This window comes from Hemiscyllium ocellatum, chromosome 20, assembly GCF_020745735.1.
Source record: "Hemiscyllium ocellatum isolate sHemOce1 chromosome 20, sHemOce1.pat.X.cur, whole genome shotgun sequence".
NCBI lineage: Eukaryota > Metazoa > Chordata > Chondrichthyes > Orectolobiformes > Hemiscylliidae > Hemiscyllium > Hemiscyllium ocellatum.
In genome coordinates this window covers 48,960,717-48,980,771 of record NC_083420.1, presented here as the reverse complement: position 1 = coordinate 48,980,771, position 20,055 = coordinate 48,960,717, and the positions used below count along the sequence as shown (strand labels likewise).

The 20,055-nt window shown below is 39.4% G+C and overlaps 1 protein-coding gene across 2 annotated transcripts in view; it reads left to right on the top strand.

Annotated features, from left to right (window-relative positions):
- Window positions 1-12,685: 12,685 nt before the first annotated feature.
- LOC132825499 (actin-related protein 2/3 complex subunit 1A-B) overlaps window positions 12,686-20,055 on the top strand; it is a 54,091-nt gene continuing 46,721 nt past the window's right edge. The window contains exons 1-2 of one of the 2 annotated variants that reach the window (XM_060840832.1): window positions 12,686-12,829; window positions 18,357-18,427. The gene's annotated coding sequence lies outside the window, so the exon portion shown is untranslated. The remainder of the gene's footprint in view (window positions 12,830-18,356; window positions 18,428-20,055) is intronic. The other variant, XM_060840831.1, reaches the window with a different exon arrangement.

The window sequence follows — 20,055 nt, the reverse complement described above, 5'->3', positions numbered from 1 at the left end:
AGTAGTTACCTGGCCACACACTGAGCCACGTTTTATAAAACTATCAATAAACAAGAACCAGTGTGAATTGAAATTAACATTTTTATCAAATTAGTCTGAAGCCTGTCAACCAGACCTGAATTCCCTATTTTACTTACGCCTTTATGACAAGTTCATGTTAGCATTTTGAAAGAAAAATCACAAAATAAGCAATTCAGACATTGGAATGCACAAACTAGCTACATTTCAGGAAACTGCTTTTGTCAGAGCTGGTGAAATGGATTTGTTACTAGAATGAACTGGAGAAATATCTAGCTTTCAGCCTTTCAAAAGACAAGGCACCTATAATGAAGATATAAACTGGCAGAAAAACATTTAAACACCAACAACTGAAAGGTGCCTGCAATATTTGCAATTGATCCAGGATATTCCCAACAAACTATGATCTCAGGTTAAACCCTCACACATAAAGAACACTAAAAGGACTTTAAACTGATTTTTAAACCTTTTTTTTAAACAGGACACTATCCCCTTTTTAACTTTGTACCTACGACTGTGTGCATTTAATGTCATGCTTCATTATTTTCCCAGGGTTAGCAAGTAATACATTTACTCTTCGTTTAAATTTTAAAAAAACCTTGTATTTAGACCCTTATTTGTTTCTGGTATAGTCACATTTTAATTGGAGTGAAGTGTGATGGTTTGTTGAAAAGAACATAGTGTCTCATTCTTTCGGGTTGTGACATATTTTAAATATTAAAAACATCGATATGAAATTAAAATTGTTGTTATTTTTACTTTGTTGTCATTCTTTCTCTCTTAATTCAACATTTCTTTCTCTCAATTGTTTAATTTTCTATGCCTGATTTAACATTAAATTCCCTTTAATTCACCAAATATCTTGGTCCTATTGCCATTTATTTCCCAAGTCTTAAATTTCATTGATTCTGTCATTGACATGTTTTTGTCTCCAGGCCTTTATCAGCTTACTCTTCCATCAACTTTGTGAGCAAAGTAGTTTTGCGATGTACAGTATAGGCATAAGTCTAACTAATGGCATGGAGCAGAAAATCCTGGAAAGACTCAGCCAGGCAGCAGAACGCTGATGAAAGATCACTGTCCTGAAATGTTTACTCTGTTTCTTTCTATGCAGCTGGTGGTTGACCTGCTAGTATTCCCAGCAGGTTGTGTAATTGTCAGATTTCCAGCTTCAGTAGAATTTGACTTCAACCTGACTAATGGCATATTCCATTCGATGTCTTGCCACAGTGAAATATGGCTGAATTGAAGTTGTATTGAAGTTATATTTTTCTTTTGTTATATTGAATTTCTAATTAGCATAAAATTTCTATTAGTATTAGTATCTATAATGAGAGATTTTATATCTCTGACCTTGTTGCAGTTTTTATTTTCAAATCCATCGTCTGTGTCACAAAGCTAGCTGGGCTCCTTTGTAGCTTTACATCTGACAAAAAGTAAACTTGCTCTAGAGATACAACAGTAAATATGTTATTTGGCACTCTTGTGAGCTGTGATTCTCCACAAACCAGAATTTGCTCAAATGCAAATTGTCACTTGACCAATCAGAAAGTATTCAGAAGTTATTTGGAATACAAACATTTCCCAGGTTAGCTCAGTAAGATGATGCAAACTTTCAGTAAAGGAGGTCCTTCTTGTGTGTAAACAGAATGATAATTTTTATAACGCATTAATTATAAACTCCATTCAACTATTATGCAATCCAATAATTTGGAAAGCCATGGTGAGAAACAGAACAGAGTTCTATTAACACTAAAGCAGAAAATTGACATCTGTAGATGCTTTTAAAAGGGCAAGAATGAGAATGTTTTGACAAAAGAATATAATGTTAGCTTGTTGATGATATACAATATCAGGAATCAAAAAAAAATGAAATAAGATGTTTTAATTGTTTCAAATCGAATAAAGGTATTGAAGGACACTGTACATATGAGTTTATATGGAGTAGTGGATGCTATTCTGTGTGAATGGATTTCATCGAAAAGTACAGAGGGTCTCCCTAATTCCAGCCCCATGCTCATAAAAGAGGCAAAACAAATCATGAGGAAATGAAATTGACTGAACTAAGTGCATTAAAAGGTTAGATGTATCTGGTGAACAAACTTCAGTTCAGCATGAATTCACAGGAAAATGCTGTGAATTTTTTAACATTAATTTCTGAACATACTCTGTTTATAATACAGACAAAACTAGCTTATGTTGCAGATGGTTGCTTAATTCAACACTGGCAGGTAGAAGTGAATCTGGTTCTACTGGTTTTAAATAGAATAAAGAGAGAGGTACAGTTCTCATTTGTACAAATGCTGCTGCTCGCATAAAGTAAAACTTTTGGTGGCTGGAACGTTTAAGTTTCCCAAGTTACTTAAAGGTTTTGCACAATTACTATAACTAAACATATACAGAGTAATGATTCAGTACATTTTTTTAAAATCACTTCATCTTGTTTTTGCGGCACAGGGAAAGAACATTTTTTTAAAAACGGGGAGCCCCAGAGAATGTGAAGATAGTCTATTGCTAGACAATACTTAAGCTCACAGTTATGAATCCGAGTTAGTAAGTGGTAATATTTTTACTAGTTGTCTGTCTCCCAGTATATACAGTATAAAGTCAAACTATGTAAACAACTGATAAGGGTGTCATCCAATACATGAAATGTTACTCCAAAAGAAATTTCACAAGAACATTAATCAATCAAGAAGGCACTTAGAAAATCTTCAATCTATTTATAGCATAAAGCAACCAACTGATGAAGGAGCGGCACTCTGAAAGCTAGTGCTTCCAAATAAACCTGTGGGACTATAATCTTGGTGTTGTGCGATTTTTAACTTATCACATAAAAGGTGATGGTGATGGGGGCTATGGTGAGTTGTCAGGCAGAATTGGATGAAAAGTCCAGCAAGGCTGATCTCAACGTTGGAAGCATGTTGCATCATCATTTATGTTTTTCACCATCAGTATGGCAATGTTTCTCACTAGGTAGCATTAAGTTCCTCATTAAGGGTGATTGACATTTTAAATGCCTTGTTGACAGCATTACTTGCTTCATTAATATTCTGACTAATGTGAAACACAGATATAATGCTTCCCATGCCTCAACCCGGCTGTGGAGCACGAGAATATAGGGCTGCTGAAGATGTAATTCTGTTGCTTGGAATGGTCTGGAAGGGCTTTCCAGCGTAGTTGACAGAGTATGCTGCATAATCCTAATAGGCTGTGCTCTGTTCAAATGGCATAGACATTCAGGCATTGCATTGGATGCTGAGGATCCGGGGTAATGAAAGCAGTCTTCTGAGAAGGACAAAGACATTGGGGAGGAGGAACCTACCCTTGTACATAACAGAGCTCAAGTGTGTTGGACACTATAAACCAAACCGACCCTCTTTGAGCCACGTTCTAGTCAGTGAAAGCTGGGTGCAGCAGACAATTGTGGACTAAAAAATATTTGGTGCTCATAATACAGGACAGACTCCTTCAAAATATTTTAAGGAGGTAGCCCAGACCCTAACTTTTATTTTAAATGCAGATGCGTAGTGGCTTTAAGCAAAGTAGAATTTATTTAAACACTGCAGTTGAAACCATGAACAAAAGAAAACAGAATCTAGAATAATTTAAATACTGGAAAACATAACTGACCTGACACAGCAATTTACCTAAGGAGCTGTTTCAATTCCCATAAAATCCCATAAACGCACCCCTTAGCAAAAGGTACATTCAAACACAGTTTCTTAGAGGCAAGACAGATTTCAGAGAGAAAACTTAGCCAGGGATCATCTGCTGAAGCATAGAATCTTTTGCACTGCAACAGCTTCTGCTACAGTTAAACCAGCAGCTTCTCATTGTTACAACTAAACCAAACAAGAAAAAAACCTGAACTGGGAGAACTGGCCACTCTCCTGCCATTGTTAAACTAGAGTCTTTCGAGACATTTTGGCATCTTTGCATTTACAACTTCTCTTGAAAAAGCACGGACAAAATAACCTTATTAAAGTGACAGCATTGTCACACACTGAAATCTAGTTTGCACTGTTGGGGTGAATGCCAGTCTCTCTTGATTTTTGTTTGTGTTTGCTTACGCTTTCTGTAAAACAAAAGCTCATGTCTGAATGTGTCCAACTGCTTCTGAGTATATGTTATTCCTATACTGGACAATGACAAGCTGCAACAGGGTAGCATGGACTTAGAGATGTTCTAACACGATATAACAATGGACAGTTGGAAGTGTGTGGCGTGGTTAAATTGCAACTGAGGTGAGCAAATGAGATTTCAGGTGCAAGGAAGTATCAGCCAGTCATGCATGACTGTCTGATACTCCCTTGCAGCAGCAGCATGACTTTGCAGCTGCTGTACCATGACATTGCCAGTGAATGGCAACACTGGATTGGTAACGTTTGTAGAGGTGAAAAATAGTCTCTCAATGATGGTGCAACTGCAAGGGGTACCAGTTTTTTGGCATAACATATATATTAATACTTGCTGAATGGCGAGTTGGTTCTAGCATAACGTATATATAAATACTTGCTGAGTGGCGAGTTGGTTCTGGGAACAACCATGATAGGATGGGGCTGGAATTAGACATGAGTGACACCATAGGAACACTGTAGATAGTTAATGCGGCGAGCGTTACAAGATATGGTAAGAGAATGTGCTAAGTCTCACAGTGAAATAAACATTTTAAAAACTTAACACAACTCATACTTCGCTGAACAAATTTTACATTCAGCTGCAATTTTCAACATGGCCTTGCTTTGAAATCAGTGAAAAATTCAGCATTGAGGAGAGCTTGAAAACAATGGTTTCCCAGTGCTATATTTGTGAAAGGCTCTTCTGATAAAGAAATTTGTTGGATTTTATATATGACTTAGAACAAATACATTATCCGAAATTATGCAAATGGTTATTGATATTCTTTTTACACAACCAATCAGCAAATATCACAAAAGTGAAGGAGAGTGGGTTAAAACCATCAAGGATGCTGAAATGACACATATTGTTTAGAGATATGAAAATAATTGAGTGTTTTGTGAATACTCAAAAACCAAAAGAGACTGAAAAGTATTCTGAAGAAAATTTCATTGAAGAGGAGAAAATAACTTAGCTAGTTCTACTTCAGCTTTTGATACATTGATTACATTTGGTGAAAGGCAGACATGCCCTGCATAAAATATGTAATTGCGCATTCTGCACTGTACTTTTACATGGGAAAAAGGCAGAAGGCAAATTAGCAAGCTAATGTTAGGGATTTATATAATAAAGCGTCCAAGGACTTGTACTCGGGCCCTTTTCCAATGCCATCTCATCTTATATACAGTTGTAGGACACGCTGAAGATTAATTTTGCTTGGATACCTATAAACAGTATTTTTTAATACTTTACATTTTAAAATACTGTTGAAAATTAGAAGTAAAATGAACACTGTTCTTTATTCCTGCATGTTATTTAATATTCTATGCTTTGAAAGTTTATGCCACAATTATTGCACTATAGTCCTTCTATAAATGTAACTCTGTTAGCATTTTAATTAATCAGAACCACCCATTCCACTTGCATGCTAGATAATGAAGATTTTACTGTACATAAGAATAAGGTAACAAATGCCAAAAGGATGGATTACATAAAGAATATCAAATGACCAGGAGGGAATTAGAAGCATTTATGTTGTTTCATACACAAAACCAACAAGCAAAACAACTTACCTTAACTGTCAAATTTTTTTCCCACACTATTTTTTAATTTATGAAATAATTTTCTTCTTTTTTTTAATTTGTGAACTTTGGTTAGCACTTTCCAGCAAAGGTAATTTGTTTTTTGGTTCAGAAAGGAATGGTGATATTGAATCTGAAACTAACAAATGTACTTGCAATTTTCTGAAAGTGAGCAGAATGGGTTATACTTAGTATTCATTACTGTGCTCTAAAGTGATCTCTCCACCCTTCAGGCTCTCTGCCTGTATTCCTGATGAAGGGCTTTTGCCCAAAACGTCGATTTTACTGCTCCTCGGATGCTGCCTGAACTGCTGTGCTTTTCCAGCACCACTTAATCTAGACTCTAAAGTGATTCAGTAAATCAATTTAATAAAATAAATCTTTGTATAAAACTTTGTTTAGTCTGCATTTAGAAGGTTTGGTCCAATTTTTGCCCTCCCAGTGATTCCCCTTCTCCAGTGATATAGAGTCACTGAAATAAATTCTGAAAATAATTACTTTATTGATAATTACTTTAAAAGGCTTTTATATATAACAACAGATTTAGAGAGCTGAGGAAATATACTCTTGAAAAAAGGAGGGTTATAGGAGATTTGGTGTAATTAGATTGAGGTGTTAGGAATAAATTGTATGAATTAGCTTGGTTGGGCAGAATCAAGAGGTAAGTAAATTATTTAAGTGTTCGATTTACCCATTTGCAGAAATACTTGCAGTTATATTGTGCCTTTCATGATCAACAGACATTTCAAGCACTTTTCATTCAATGAAGGACTTCCAAAGTATAGACACCATTGTAACTTGGGAAACATGGCTGCCAGTTTCTGGTCATAAACAGCAAAAAAAAAGGACAGATAAAGTTGATGTTGGCTCTGAACAATGTACTGAGGATAATGCCCTGCTCTTCTTTGAAGTAGGGCAATTAATTTTTTTAAGTCCAATGAGGCAGAAGATAGTAGTTAGAAAAAGTGAGTCGATGAGAAAAAACAATGTGGTATGTGTATTCCAGTCAATATAGTCTTCTTGAACAAAAACAGAAATTGCTGAAAAAAGTCAACAGGTCTGGCAGCATCTGTGGAGAGAAAGCAGAGTTAATGTTTCAGATCCGGTGACCCTTCTTCAGAACTAGAGCTGGTGAGTTTTCCCAACAATATCTTTTTTTTTCTGATTTTCAGCATCCGTAGTTCTTTGCCATTTTGTATAGTCTTCTGAAACTTGTTCAAGTAAATCTGGGATCAGAGAGGGATTTAGCAGAGATTTTTCGAAGTTTGATTCTTAGGGTGACCGACAGTCTGACAAGCCCTGTATTGAATGCTCTCCTTCCATACCTATCACCATGTTTATACCAGCTGAAAGGTCCCGAACTGTTGGAAGGGGTTTATGGGCTCTTACAACCTATACAAGAACTGTAGTTGTACACATTAAAGTTGAATCTTTGATCATTGCCGGGATGGAAATTTAGGCAGATAGGGCCCAAAAATACTAATTTTGTGAATGCTCTGCCCATTAAGCTCCTGAAGTTGCATTGAGATGCTTGGACCAATTGGTAGCATTTTGAATATGCTCCTACTGGGGTTTCTCTCATGGAGTCATAAGAAGTACAACACAGAAACAGATCCTTCAATCCAACTCGTCCATGCCTACGAGATATCCTAAATTAATCTAGACCCATTTGCTAGCATTTGGCTCATATCTCCCTAAACCTTTCCTAGTCATATACCCGTACAGATGCCTTTTAAATGACATAATTGCACCCACCACTTCCTGCCCTGGAAGCTCATTCCATACATGCACCACTCTCTGCATGAAAAAAGTTGCCCCTTCGGTCCCTTTTAAAACTTTCACCTCTCACTTTAAATCTATGCCCTCTAGTTTGGGACTCCCCTATCCTCAGAAAAAGACCTTGGCTATTCACCCTATCATGCCCCTCATGATCTTAAAAACCTCTAAGTTCACCCCTCAGCCTCCGATCCTCCAGAGAAAATAGCCTCGGTCTATTCAGCCTCTCCCTATAGCTCAAACCCTTCAAACCCTGCAACATTCTTGTGAATTCTTTCAAGTTTCATAGCATCTTTCCTACAGCGGGGAGATTAGGATTGAATGCAGTATTCCAAATATGGTGGAAGGATTGTCAAATCAGGCCTTACGGGTAGAAGCAAACGATACAAGTGGGGTAAACATGTTGTTGAGTGTGGAAAAGAGGCCCCTAAACAGTCAAAGAAAGATACAGAATCAAATATGCAATCAAATTTTGGATAAGTGTGAGAATAGTAAGGCAGCAATAGGAGAGGATTTTAATAACCCAAATATTAACTGGGATAGTTTTAGGACTGAATCTATTTTTTTTGGCTGATATGGAATGGTATTTTGCACTCTTCATAATGTGGCCCTCCAGGGCACAGTAGACCTTGAGGGCAATAAGATCCTGGAAATAAGTGAGAGAATGGAGAGGAACAGGAGATGGAACAGAAGTAGCAAGTGGAGGCAGAATGGGAAGATGTCAAACTCCCGGTTTCACAAAAAGGTAGCCAGGCATGGGCAGGACGCAAATGTATCTCTAAATGCCATGTACGTGATAGATCGTTTGCTTAAGGGACTTTGAAAGAAATCCCTCTCTCCCAGGACGATAGGCAAGGGACCCGGAGTCACTCTCAAGCTACTGTATTAACATATCCATTTAAATTAAGGGTCCCTGAATTATAAATGATGTACAAGTATCCAAACAGTTTGCCCTCTTCTTGATCTCTTCATCACCTCATTTCACTTTATTTGCCATGTTGCCAATAAAAGAAGTCTCAGGTATGTACCTTGAAGTTTATAAAATGATGAGAGAAATAGTGCACAGAGATGGTAAGACAACACCCAGTGTTGCGATCAGTACTTTGTCATGCAATGGTTTTCACACTTGGCCAATCCTTGTCAAAGTTCTCTTGTAGCCTCAGAAGAGGTGACAACAGTTGGCCTATGACTGAGATGCATATATGGGAATGATCATTGTCATAGAGGTGTCCCGATGGAGATCTGTGGAGGCTGCTTCGACTGTATTATTTCATGGGTCAACTATTCAACTTAGCCCTTCCGCTGTTTGAAAAGCCAAAAAGGCCAGGGATAGTTAAGACACTTGTAAAGGGTAGCACTTTCATTCTCCTCCATGCCACTGATTACAATTTAGCATGCATCCTACTCAATTATGCAGTAAATGACTCCCAAGGAGATTAGTCATTTCATGTATGGAGGAGCATAGTCCTGAGCCATAGTGGTGCACATAAGCTGCACGAACTCCTTTATTCTCAGCATATGTTCCTACACCATCTCAAGAAATTCTCATATGTGGGAGCACATCTCATGGTTCAATTACAAGCAGACCCTTCTCTCCAGTGATATACAAGGCTCTGAATCTCTACTAGTCTAATCATGTCTTTGTGTCTGTTGTCCCTCCTTGCAAGGGAATTCCGAACAGCTGCCACTGACACTTTCTGCACTATCTAAACATGTGCCAAGACACATCAAGATGAAAGTATCTGTGCCAGTGAACAGTCTTGTTTTCAGGTGCTTCCTCAGTTTCATGAATTCCCATTTAAGGTGTGCAGGGAGTGGGAGAGAGTCATTGAGTGGACAGTTACATCTGTTAAAGACAAGAGTCATAAGAACAAGAAAAGTCAAAAGAACCAGCCTAGGAGAGCAAAAGACACTGCAGTACTGAGGTTTCACCATACACCTTCTGCCTGCCATATTTCTGAGCAGGGTAGTACCATGTACGGCTTCCGCTTTCATCACCATCTGCATCATTTGTTTCCAATTTGCCAGGACCAACTTCATTCATATCTTGAATCCTGCTATTTTCTTAAAGTTATCCTTTGGTGGGGGGGAACTCACTGCCCATCACTGCCACTGTCTTGAAAGATGACCTTTCCCTCTCTCACAGCATCAAACATCACCTACAAGTTGTTTTCTAATAATTAAGGGACTGCTCTTCCCAAGTGCCAGCTATTCAATGACATCTTCCCACTTTTCACTTTAAACATCACGAAAACACTTTTGTTGGGCTCCTCAAAATTTAAACATTAGCTACAGCAATGGCTGCAGCACAGATTTAAATTAAGCTTTCACTTCGCTACCACTTCTGCTCCCACCCTGTGGTCTCTAATGAACTGTCAAAACTTACTCCAATCCTGTTAAAGAGCAAACTCCATGAGAATTATGACTTTAATTAACTGCCTCTGGAAGGCAGAACCAAATACTAGCTTCTATTTCTCAGCCCCCTTTTGAGTTTTCACATTTGAAGATGACTCGGAATCCAGAGCAAAAGTTCTAATTTTCCATTTCCCAACAGTTTTCGTCCTTACATCTTTTCATTCCGATGTGACAATTCTTTAGTTTTCTCTCTCAGGAAATGCAAATAAAAGGCAGCCAATGTCTCAGTAATGTGGAGGTGCTGGTGTTAGACTGGGATGGACAAAGTCAGAAGTCACACGACACAAGGTTATAGTCCAACAGGCTTATTTGAAATCACAAGCTTTCGGAGCTTAGCCCGTTTGTCACTTCACCTGACAAAGGGGTTATGCTCCAAAAGCTTGTGATTTCAAATAAACCTGTTGGACTGTAACCTTGTATCGTGTGACTTCTGACAATGTGTCGGTGGAGAATGAAAGAGGAGATCAGATTGAGAGTGTGTTGCTGGAAAAGCACAGCAAGTCAGGCAGTATCGAGGAGCAGGAAAATCAACATTTTGGGCTGGAGTCCTTCATCACAAATATGAAAGAGAAGAGGCAATCTATGATGAAAATGTGTGACAGCACCAACCTACAGTTTTGATGCAGTAAGAAATATTCATCCACAGAGGCTGTGTGAGAAAGAGGAATATTTAGTTTAGTTTAGAGAGACTACTTTGCTCTCCCATCCCACTTTGCCACCATAAGCCCATGATTGGAGGAAGATATCAAACATAATACATTCTGCCAAGTAAGGTCAGCCTTCATAGTCTAAGAAAGTTTCCGTGTACATAGAGTCATAGAGATGTACAGCACAGAAACAGACCCTTCAGTCCAACTTGTTCGTGCAAACCAGATATCCCAACTCAATCTAGTCCCACCTGCCAGCACCCGGGCCCTATCCCTCCAACCCTTCCTATTTATGTACCCATTCAAATGCCTCTTAAATGTTGCATTTGTACCAGCCTCCACTATTTCCTCTGGCAGCCCATTCCACACATGCACAACCCTCTATGTGAAAAAGTTGCCCCTTAGGTCTCTTTTATATCTTTCCCCTCTCACCCTAAACCTCTGTTCTGGATTCCCCCAACTCAGGGAAAAGACCTTGTCTATTTATCCTATCCATTGTCCCTCATGATTTTATAAACCTCTATAAGGTCACCCCTCACCTTCCAACGCTCCAGGGATAACAGCCCTAGCTTATTCAAATCCTCCTACCCTGGCAACATCCTTGTAGGTCTTTTCTGAACCCTTTCAAGTTTCACAATATCTTTCCAATAGGAAGGAGACCAGAATTGTACACAATATTCCAACAGTGGCTTAATCAATGTTCTGTACAGCTGCAACATGACCTCCCAACTCCTGTACTCAGTACTCTGACAAATAAAGGAAGCATGCTAAACGCCTTCTTCACTATCCTAGCTATCTGCAACTCCATTTTCAAGGAACTATACCTGCACTCCAAGATCTCTTTGTTCAGCCAACACTCCCTAGGATCTTACCATTAACGATATAAGCCCTGCTAAGATTTGCTTTCACAACACCTTGCATTTATCTAAATTAAACTCCATCTGCCACTCCTCAACGCATTAGCTCATCTGATCAAGATCCCATTGTAGTTCGAGAGAACCTTCTTCGCTGTCCACTACACCTCCAATTTTGGTGTCATCTGCAAACTTACTAACTATACCTCTTAAGCTCACATTCAAAACATTTATATAAATGACGAATAGTAGTGGACCCAGCACCTATCCTTGTGGCACTACATTGGTTACAGGCCTCCAATCTGAAAAAACAACTCACCACCACCACCCTCTGTTTTCTACCTTTGAGCCCGTTCTGTATCGAAATGACTAGTTCTCCCTGTATTCCATGAGATCTAACCCTATTAACCAGTCTCACATGGAAATTCCCGTGTACATAGTCATAGAGATGTACCTTGTTGAATGCCTTATACTGAAGTCCATATAGATCACGTCAACCATTCTACCCTCATCAATCTTATTTGTTACATCTTCAAAAAACTCAAATTTATGAGATGATTTCCCATGCACAAAGCTGTTTTGACTATCCCTAATCAGTCCTTGCGTTTCCAAATACATGTACATCCTGTCCCTCAGGATTCCTTCCAACACCTTGCCCATCACCGACATCAGGCCCACTGGTCTATAATTCCCTGGCTTGCCCTTACCACTATTCTGAACAACTGACCTTGCATACACAGTCCCTCAGAAAATATAGATGAAAGAGAAACAGTGCCTTAAGATTTTATGTCACCACGTTGAATTGTGCAAACATCGAAACGTATTAAAATTTTAAAACTCAGAAACAAATTAGCGTCACTTACAAGGTGACCAGGTGTCCAGGTTGGAAGCCAACTGGGGTGTTTGGGTTGGCATTTATCTGCCCACCTCTCATCCATAGCTGTGCCCATACCAGAGTGATGCTGGAAAAAGGAGTGTGGGAAATACACTGGGGGCCTCAGGGGCATGCGGTCATCACTGGCACAGATGACAAGATTATTTAATTCATCAACATTTCTTTGCTTCAGGTACTCGTTGCATCTGACAAAAAGGACATTGATTCTTGGTAAAGGTTAATGGACAAGCGACTGCGGCCTGTTCTGTAACTAGACGAGACCGGACAGGTAACCCGCGCGAGAGGACACCCCAACAACCGTTGGCAGGCGCGCCGCCGAGTTCAGCGGGCGCCCGTGTGCGTGTGCGTGTGCACGCGCACGCAGGCCCGTAGGGATGCGCGCGCGCGGCCAGAGCCCGCGTTGGTGCGTGCTCGCGGCTGCCGCTCCCGGATCCCGACAGTCCCGTCTCCGCCTGGTGACCGAATTCGTGTCGACTGCCCAGAGTCCGCGAATTCAAACCCGACACCGACAGCCCGCGCCAGGTAACGGCTGGGAAAGGGAAACCGGGCCGCGGATCCGACAGCAAGGAAGCCGGGCCTCAACTGGGTGAAGACGCCGCTGAGGCCTAGGCCGGGAACAAGCCGGCAAACCGACAGAGCCGGCGGAAGGTGGGGGGGGGAGGGAAGGGGCGGGGTGAATGGTCGGCGGGCCTCGGTCTGTCGGTCACACACCGTGGGAAGCCCGGCTGGAGAATGACCGCTGACACTCAGGAAGCTGCTCCGTGACCTACTGACCTGCCCCCGTTTCCCTGCCACGACCTGCCCCCGTAACCAAGGGTCAGGCCCGGTGTGGGAGAGCACCAGGGGGTGAGCTGTGTCTTGGAGCTCGGGCTGGCAGCATAACCGGGGGGAATACCACAAAAGTGAACACGCCCCAGTAACCTGTACAGTTCAATACTCACAGTTACTACACCGCCAGATGGTCAAAGATACACATTTGCCACTGGAGTTCATCAAAGTGGGTTTGCCATGCCAGCCCAAGCTGAAGCTCGAGTGTGTAACAATTCTGTAGTATACTGGAGTTATTGGAGCAGTGCAAGTGTTAAAACAAACGGGGGGGAAAGAGAGAGTAATCGCTTTCTGTTGATTTTCATTTCTTTCCCCCTTAAAACAATAACCTTCGGGGTGGGCCGAAGTTAATTTGTGCATGTTAGAGTTTTAACTTGAAAGTAGAGAAAATGTAAAATTTTAGGAGTTTCAAGCGTCTTACCTGACATCCTGTTTTTGTACACCTGACACAAGATTTAATCAGATTGTTGATGGTCCTCAGTGCTAACATATTTTGTGAGCTAGAAGGTGGTTCTGTAGTATTTTCTTTTGACTGGCCAGAACAAGTACACTTTGAGAAGCAATTTGTGTGAAATCTTTTAATCATTTGTAACTCACGATCTCTATGTGAGGTTTTGCCACAAGGGGCACAAGCATGTGAATTTTTTAAGCAACTATATCCTTACAGATTTAGACTTTGTCAAGAAAGAGAACATTGAGCCTCTTGGTGCAAGAGTGAAACAATTCTGCGTTATCCAATCCTAGTGACATTGACTTGGCGAATTTAGATTATTTTGTTAGGAACATGTAAGCTTAAATGGCCATATCTTGTGGGTTTTTAATGTCAAATGCAAAATACTGAGAGATGCATTTAATAATTTAAGTGATATTTGGATGTCAACTTAAGAGGAATGCTTAGTAAGTTTGCAGATGACACCAAAAAATGAAGGTGTAGCGGACAGTGAAGAAAGTTACCTCTGAGTACTACAGGATTTTGGGCCAATGGGCTGAGGGGTAGCAGATGGAGTTCAATTTAAAAAAAATAAGGTGCTGCCTTTTGAAAAGGCAAATCAGGACAGGATTTGTGTGGTTAATGGTCAGTTCCTGGGAATGTTGCTGAACAGAGAGACCTTGGAGTGCAGGTTCATAGTTCCTTGAAAGTAGAGTCACATAATTAGGATAGTGAAGAAAGCATTTGGTATGCTTGACTTTATTAGGAATATAGGAATTGGAAAGTTATGCTGTGGCAGTAAGGGACACTGGTTAGGCCACTAGGTTGTTTGGTTAAGAATATTGTGGGTAATTCTAGTTTTCCTGCTATAGGAAGGATGTTGTGAAACTTGAAAGGGATCAGAAAATATTTACAAGGATATTGCTCAAGTTGGAGGGTTTGAGCTATAGGGAGAGGTTGAATAGACTATTTTCCCTGGAGTGTCGGAAGCTGAGGGGTGACCCTATAGAGGATGAGAGGGATATGGGCCAAATGGGACTAAATTAATTTAGGATATCAAGTTGGCATGGACAAGTTGGACCAAAGGATCTGTTTCCATGCTGTATATCTGTATGACTAATGCTGGCCGCTTGCATGGACCTAAATGTGGTATAGTTTAGATACTAGGAAGAGCTTATACTTTCATAGTACCTTTCACAACCTTTGGATACTGTGGTACTTCACAGCCACTTAATTATATTGAGACACAGGAAGTGTACTGTAGGCAAGCAAGGCAGCTAATTTGTGGACGTTGGTGTAGAAAGAGCCATTCAGCCCATTTTATCTACACTGACTTTTTGAATTAGCATCAGTATGGACTATCAATTTTGTGCAGTTTCTTCAGACTCTTGCACATTATTTATATTCAAGTAATCATCTATTATTCTCTTGTCTCAGTTGAACCTGCTTCCACCACTTCTAGGCATCTATTCCATATTCTGAGATAAAAAGATTTTCTTGCATCACATTTGCTTAATTTGCAAATCATTTGAAATCTGTGGCTTCTACAGTTATTATGTTTGTAAGAACAAGCAGTTTCTTACTATTTGCTCTATCAAGCACCTCATAATTTTGAAAATCTTTGTCAGATCTCCTCTTAGCCTTCTTCTCTGAGGGAAACTGTACCAACCTCTTCAATCTAACCTCCTAACTGTTAATTCTCATCTCTGGAACCATTTTTATAAATCACTTCAGTCTCTCAGGTGTATTCAAATCCTTCCTATAGTATGGGCAGCACGGTGGCACAGTAGTTAGCACTGCTGCCTCACAGCGCCAGAGACCCAGGTTCAATTCCCGCCTCAGTCTGTGTGGAGTTTGCACATTCTCCTCGTGTCTGCGTGGGTTTTCTCCCACAGTCCAAAGAAAATTTGCAGGTTAGGTGAATTGACCAGGCTAAATTGCCCGTAGTGTTAGGTGAAGGGGTAAATTGGGTGGGTTGCTCTTCAGAGGGTTGGTGTGGACTTGTTGGGCCGAAGAACCTGTTTCCATACTGTAAGTAATCTAATTTAATCTATGTTTCCCAGATCTGTACTAATAAGTATGTTGTATAATTTCCACATCATCGTCTTGATCTTGTACACTGTACCCCTTTAGTAAAGCTAAGGACACTGTATGCTCTATTTATTGCTCTCTTCCACTGTGCTGCCACCTTCTGTGGTCTGTACACATATACCTCTACTCCTAAAGTCCATTTGGAAAAACATTGTCTTTCAATTGTTTTTCCTTCCTCCCAAAGTACATCACCTCAGATATTTGCTTTAAATCACATCTGCCACCTATCCATCCATTCCATCAATTTGATGGCAGTGGTGAATAAGGATTCATTCCAATCGTGCCCTGCCTAAAGGCAGATCCTTGACTCATTGCTGTTGCTTGGTAAGCCAATTTTCTTTTTTGGCTGTTTCTGTCAGTGGTGGTTTACCATTGGATTCCACTCTCAGGGATACATTGCGTTAGGTCATAAGTCAACTTCAGCTGTAATGAAAATTGAACTTGCACCGTATTCTGAACAACATGCTGGCCATCTATTCTGGAATCAACTGACCCCAATAATAAATAGCAGCTAGATAAATTGCCTGTTTTAATAGTGTTGATCAAGGGATGCATGTTGGCTAAGGCACTGAAAGACTTTTGTTCTTTGAGGCCTTAGATTTATCTTACCTGAACGATGACAGAGTTATGCAACACTTTTTCTCATCAATTGTGTTCAACTCCCTGGCTTGAATCTGTGACATAGAGTCATAGAAATATACAGCATGGAAACAGACCCTTCGGTCCAACTCGTCCATGACGACCAGACATCCTAACCTAATCTAGTTCCACTTGCTAGCACCCGCTCCATATCTCTCCAAACCCTTCCTATTCATATATCTATCCAGATGCCTTTTAAATGCTGCAATTGGACCAGCCTCCACCACTTCTGCTGACAGCAAATTCCATACACGTACCACCATCTGTGAAAAAGTTGCCCCTGAGATTGCTTTTATATCTTTCCCCTCTCACTATGAATCTATGCCCCAGAGTTCTGGACTCCCTGACCCCAGGGAAAAGACTTTGTCTATTTATCCTATCCATGACCCTCATGATTTTATAAACCTCTATAAGGTCACCCCGCAGTCTCAGACTGTCCAAGGAAAACAGCCCCAGCCTATTCAACCTCTTCCTACAGCTCAAATCCTCCTGGCTACAACTTTGTAAATCTTTTCTGAACACTTTCAAGTTTCACAACATCCTTCCAATAGGAAGGAGACTAGAACTGTGACATATTTTTGGAAAACATACCACTGAACCAAATGGATAAATTTTTAAGTCATTGCATTTATTTGCTGTAAATTCAGAAAAAGTTGCAATTATTTCGCTAAAATGCAACAGTACATAATTTAGGGAGCCCTTAATAATCTTTATGCTGTATAAAAGTGAATGAAGGAGCAGTTGTGACATGATGCTTCCAGAAAATTCTGATATTTTCTTGAATTTAGAGTTGAAGTTAATTGTAGGTCCTGAAATGCCAATTATTAGAATGTTGCACTTTTCATTGGTTTAGAATGGATATTTGTTTTCTGAATTTAAAGTTGTATTGTGTCAACCACTGATATCTTTGGTAATGAGACTGAGTCATTCGGTTGAAGTCTGAATAGGGTGGGGAACAATAAGATAAGAGAAGGAATGTAAAGTGTTCTTGTCAAAGATAAGAATCACTGCAAAAAAGAGTTGATTGTGACCAAAGGCTAAAAAGCTTTGCATATTTTCTTTCATGTTTTGAACAAACTGAGTGACAACTTGCAGTTGTTTTCATGTTTCCTGTAGGAACTAGGAAAAATCCAAGTTGTGTTGCTGAGTTTAAGCAACTTCTATGCACTTTGTATGTTTTACACAGCTTGGTTATAGAATTCAAAATGATAGTTCAGTGGAAGAGGGAATGTTATGGAAATGTAATGTTAAAGGAACAACTATTTTGTTAATGTAGGCAAATTAGATACTATGGACATGTTTATTATATATTAGTTGTATTTTATTACATGCAGATGGTTGGCTTTAATTGGAGATTCAGTAGAGGGGGGTCAATCGGTCTTACTACCTGCCTCTCTACTGTGGCTACATGCAGGCCCAGATGTCCACCGGTATGCTTCAGGCATTTTTTGACTGGATGGCATCCTCACACCTGGGAAGGTTACTTTGATCTTTGTTTTGAATATTTTTTTGCTGCAATACATTCATGGCATCCCTTTCAAAAGGGGCAAATAGTTCTGTTATGTTGACAACTTGAATCTAAACGATCAAAATAATCACAAATTGAAACTGTAGTTTTGGGATTTGTCTTATTCACTCTCCGGTTAGGAGCTATGTGCTTATAATGTTAAAGTTTAAAAGTGCTTGAAACCAAGCTCTGGTTCTGTCTGTTACACGTTGCCTTTCTAGAATGTAACATGGTAGCAGGGAACAGTTGTATTAAGCTGAAAATCAAAATTGAAAAGAATTTCAATCAGAAAACTAAAATCTTAATGACCATTTTACAAAATAGCAGAAAAGCATTAACCATTAGGGTATGATTACTGTCTAGTACCTGTACAGCATTAATTTTCAAATACCCAGCTATGCATCGCCAGAACCTTTTCTAATGCCCACCAGTATTACTGAATTATCAGGTTGCTTATCCAACATTCAGTACTGGATGAACAGTAATCTTCTCAGTCAAACATTGGGAAAATTTGAAGCCGTTGTTTTTGATCCCTACTCCAAACTCTGTTTCAGACTACCAGTTCCATGTGTCTCCCTGAGATTAAACCCGTCTGTTCACAACCTTGATATCCCATCTGACTGAGGTGAGCTTCCTACTTCATTCGTACCATCACTATGACTGGCTTTCTCCATCTCTGTAACACTGTTTGATTGTGTCCCTATCTAAATCCACTGCTGAAACCCTCAATCATGTTTTATTGCCTCCAGACTTGATTATCCTATTGCACACCTGGCTAATCATCTACATTCTACACTCTATAATCTTTGTCATTTCAACTCTGCTGGCTATTTTCTGAGACCCTTTCATATCTGTCAAGCACTGTCTTGATTTTAAAACACTCATCCTTGTTTTTGAATTTTTCCATGGCCTTGTCCCTTTCTATCTCTGTGGCAATAATGAATCGTCAGACTACCCAGTCAAGCAATTATATTCCTTGAACAAAACCTGATGTTTCATATTTGAGTATTAGGCAAGTATTAATGGAATCAAAAAGTGATCATCAAAGAAAAAAGGATAATTATCTTAAAGATCCATAAACAACTTTCCCATCCTACTTCTCAAAAGTTAAAAATCCTGTTAAAAGAGGGAGGCATGATGTCAGAAGACTATAAGGCTAATAATGATTCGTGAGAAGTGTTATATCTGTAAAAGGTTATGGAGGAAGGTAAGCCTTCCACTAGCACGTGACTTTGGGTAATTGCTATAGAACTAAAAATGTGACAAAGAAATAATTGAAGTCTCCATTTTGTAAACCTGGCAACCAGATTTTATCTTACTACAATAATACTTGGCAAAAATAAAAGGGTTATTATTGGACAAAATCATGCATCCATGGATAGGGGCCAGACTTGGGGAATCAGCAAGTTTCTAATAAATAATTTTTAAAAGTTGCCTATAACCAGTTCAGAAATGTGAAAGTAAAAACAACATGATCATGAATATATTGTAGCTGAAAATTTTTTCAGCAGTAGTCTGTGACAGGAATCATGCAGTAAGTTGCATAAAATACTAGCTGATCAGCCAACCTTCCTGAAATGGACATTTCGTACTTTAGGTGGTCAAAGAATACAACCCTTATCTATTGCCTATAAATGAAATCCCAAATTGACTTCCATGTCGTGTAATGCGCTTGCTTCAGCATGTGCAATTACATCAGTTTTTTTCTATACATTTTATTGCTTTACATGTCATGAGATGGGATTTCATCAAGTCTGAGGTCTCAGAAAATTCAGAGACCTGAGGTATTTTGAGAGGAAAAAACTACTTAGGAGATTTGCTTTATAGTAAGAGGATTATGGTGAACAGAAATGTTCTTATAAGAGGATCATCATGATGAGAGTGTGTTTATTGCATAAGGCAATCAAGTAAGATCAATTCATAATTTTACAAAATCAAAGACTGTGAGCATTTAAAAGAAGTAACAAGGTAGCTTGTGATGTTTCCCGAGGAACTGGATGATGATGATGTGAGTGGTTGTGACACTTGAAATAATTATCACCACATTGGTTGATTGGTATTTTAAATGTGATGTCTGAGAGATGTTTCTGCAACACCCCTAAAGAGGCAACAAAAGCAGAAGAAAAAGCTTAAAAAAAGTGCATGTGTTCCAATTTCAGGGTGTGGTATTTTTTGATCACATTTATTTTACTGAAATAGGTTATGTTAAATTAAAAGCATATTCCACAGTGTTTTGTTGGTATCATAAAAGAA